The following is a 4080-nucleotide window of genomic DNA, read 5'->3' on the forward strand; positions in this document are numbered from 1 at the left end:
GTTAAGAGGAGACTGTGTGAATCAAGCCTTCATGGTAGAATATCTGCTAGGAAACCACTGCTAAGGACAGGCAACAAGCAGAAGAGACTTGTTTGGGCTAAAGAACACAAGGAATAGACATTAGACCAGGGGAAATCTGTGCTTTGGTCTGATGAGTCCAAATTTGAGATCTTTGGTTCCAACCACCGTGTCTTTGTGCGATGTAGAAAAGATGTACGGATGGACTCTACATGCCTGGTTCCCACCGTGAAGCATGGAGGAGGAGGTGTGATGGTGTGGGGGTGCTTTGCTGGTGACACTGTTGGGGATTTATTCAAAATTGAAGGCATACTGAACCAGCATGGCTACCACATCATCTTGCAGCGGCATGCTATTCCATCCGGTTTGCGTTTAGTTGGACCATCATTTATTTTTCAACAGGACAATGACCCCAAACAAGCCTCCAGGCTGTGTAAGGGCTATTTGACCATGAAGGAGAGTGATGGGGTGCTGCGCCAGATGACCTGGCCTCCACAGTCACCGGACCTGAACCCAATCGAGATGGTTTGGGGTGAGGCAAAAGGCCCAACAAGTGCTAAGCATCTCTGGGAACGCCTTCAAGACTGTTGGAAGACCATTTCAGGTGACTACCTCTTGAAGCTCATCAAGAGAATGCCAAGAGTGTGCAAAGCAGTAATCAAAGCAAAAGGTGGCTACTTTGAAGAACCTATAATATGACATATTTTCAGTTGTTTCACACTTTTTTGTTATGTATATAATTCCACATGTGTTAATTCATAGTTTTGATGCTTTCAGTGTGAATCTACAATTTTCATAGTCATGGAAATAAAGAAAACTCTTTGAATGAGAAGGTGTGTCCAAACTTTTGGTATATATAATATATTCAGATGTTTGAAGTTTCCCTTTTACGCACATATGTGGGATGCTGTAGTTGGGCATCAGTGCACTCAATCTCATTTACTTCTGGGGCATGGCTAGGTGGATGGCCCACGAAAACCCTGCCAGCAGAGTCATCAAAAAGCATAAGAGACTGCTGCATGACTTAGGGCTCAAAATGCTTGGCTGATTTGCAAGGGGGTGAGGTGAAAGACAGATGCCCATGGGCTGCAGTTTCAGCAGGGGACCGGGTGGGAGGCAATGTGAAGGAACTGGAGGCACTGTCAGCCACCCAATCTACTACCGCCTCTACTTGTTCTAGCCTCACCATTCGTACACTGGTATTAAGGCCTACAAAATGACGCTGAACGTCCTGTCACATACGTGCACCTGAGGAAGGCGTTTCATTTGGGCGTGTAGCTGGCACAGATCGACCATGTCCTCTCCCTGCAACAGGAGCTCCACCAGCACCAGCTGCACCACGACCTGGACCACGTCCCTTATTTGATGCTCTGCTCATACTTTCAGGTCACCCACCAAACTAACAGACAGATTAACTATATAAATTTCCCTGTCATGGATGCAGTGCAGGTGTACCTTACACCAAACTTTGTTAGATGTCACCCACCAATCTAACAGACAGATTAACAATATTATTTTCCCTGGCTCGTATGCAGTGCAGGTCTACCTTACACCAAAAATGGGAATATGTCAACCACCAAACTAACAGACGGATTAACTCTATACATTTTTCTACAAAACAAAAGAGGGTCCGCACATCCCAATGCGTAGGTGCACGTCGCTATGGCTGAAAATACATATAGAACAGCACTCTACAAACCAAATAAAGTACAAAAGGTATATTATATTGCAAATGCCATGCTAATAAATTAGAGATGCTTAGCAATTACATTTTGTACTAAAATATTTGAGCCCGTCTGCCGCATGCCAAGGCGATCTCTATAAGACGGGTCCTAACACTAAACTCACCTGTTATATGCCATGACAGCGACCATGAAATTCAGGAAGTGTAGGCCCCACATGCATGCTGTGCCCCTTTTGGTTTATATCTCTGTGGTGCCAAAATTGCCTCCATTGAATCCAGGGACTACAAATACCAGCATGCATTGGGTCTCTACATCATCACTAATGCAGCTTTTCCTCATCTAATATCACTTGTAACCATAATGTCATAGAAATATTCAGCATCTGGTAAAAGGCACTAGGCTTACTTTATCATGATATCTATAAAAATATATGGGATCACATACTCGGTGACTAACGAAAAATCGGCACACGCGTTTCAAGCACTAAGTGATCTTGTTCACAGCAAAAGATGAAAATAGCTTTACATGTAAAACAGGACTTACCAGAGAGTCCGAGATGTATGATTAGTGAGAGGAGGAGCGGAGTCACCAAAATCCCTCACGCTGGACTCATATGGTATCACGTTGAAAACATGCAATCTATAATGCACGCGTAACTAAATGTCTACTCAGAGCGACATTCAAGCACGCCACTGGGACTACACTCCTAAACTTACACATAACTTCCCATCTCAGATTTAACTTATTTAGATACAGTACCTACGGCTAAAATGAAATCAAGCAATGAATCACAAAGTGAAAAGTATAATTACATTCAGCTGATCTATACCTAGAGGCAGAGTACCTGGTGTAACAGTGGAATTCCTTGTGACAGATCCTTTTAAAGAGAAAGTCACCTCTCCTGACGTGTTTGTTTTAGTCACTACTTACATTCCCCATGTAATAACAATTCTGGAGCATCTGTTTCCATGGCTCTATGTTACGCCATTTCTCTGTTATTTCTACTAGAAGTTTATGAATGAATTGCTAGCAGCTTGCAGTAAAGGTACAGCTAGGTGTTACCAGCTGGGGGTGTGTCTCTGCACAGTGTGTCACCAGGAGCACTGATTGGACAAAGTCAGATCCAACTGCTATAGGTTACACCCAGCAGTACCTTTACTTCTAGCAGGAATAATAGAGGAATGGCACAACATAGAGTCATAAGTAGAGATGAGCGAATCAACTTTGGATGAAAGATCCGAAGTCGATTCGCATAAAACTTTGTTTCAATACAGTACGGAGCAAGCGCTCTGTACAGTTTTAGAATGTATTGGCTCCGATGAGCCAGATCTATTACTTCGTGAAGTCTCGCAGGACTTTGCCTGATAACTTCAGAAATTGATTTTTACTGTAAAAAAAAAAAACATTTTCCGAACTCGGGAAAATTAAAACTTTTGTATATGTCATCTTATGCCATTGTATAATTTCTCTTGCAATAGATAAAAAATCCTCACAACAGGCTGGTAACTGCATTTACACACTTTCACTGCTAGGTGTAGCTGTCTCATTATTTATTTAGTGTAGGTCAAGCACAGGAAGGGAGTTAAAGGGGTTGTCCGGGTTCAGAGCTGAACCCAGACATACCCTTATTTTCACCCAGGCAGCCTCCCTGAGGCTAGCATCGGAGCATCTCATGCTCCGATGCACTCCCTTGCCCTGCGCTAGATCGCGCAGGGCAAGGTCTCTTTTGTTTTCAACAACACATTTCCGGGCAGAAACTTCCGCGCCGGCAGTGTGTTCGTTGACGTCACCGGTTCTGATGGGCAGACTTTAGCGCTGCCCTAGCCATTTTACTGGCTAGGGCAACGGTAAATCCCGCCCATCTGTTACAGTGACGTCACCGGGCTTCCTGGCAGCCCCATGGAGAGCCCGGTACGTCACCTGATCTCCGGGGTGAAAATGGAGATATGCCGGGTTCAACTCTGAAACCGGACAGCTCCTTTAAGAGTTAGCTATGAGTTAGGAGTAGGTTAGGAGAGGACAGCCTGTAACTTAAGAGGTGTGCCCCTGGGTAACCCCCAGGAGAAAGGCAAGATAGATTGGAAACCAAGCTCAAGGACTACTGGATCCCTTATTTTTGTAGTGCCACTTTGTGAGAGACAAAGTGGATTAATGGTATTGAAGCAACTTGTTCAAATAATGGAGCAGATGACTGATGCCTGCCGCTAGGGAGACTGCCCTGTTGGTTGCCAAGTGCTAGTTCAGAAGATCCAAAGTACCAAAAAGCTGACGTTTCAGAACAAGTTTAGCAAGATAAGGAAAGTATCAACCTCTCCATCAGATTGAGTTGGAACCTGCAATTTACCACTATTCCACCATGCCTGTTGTCTAAAGTCTG

This window comes from Bufo gargarizans, chromosome 2, assembly GCF_014858855.1.
Source record: "Bufo gargarizans isolate SCDJY-AF-19 chromosome 2, ASM1485885v1, whole genome shotgun sequence".
Classification (NCBI taxonomy): Eukaryota; Metazoa; Chordata; class Amphibia; order Anura; family Bufonidae; genus Bufo; species Bufo gargarizans.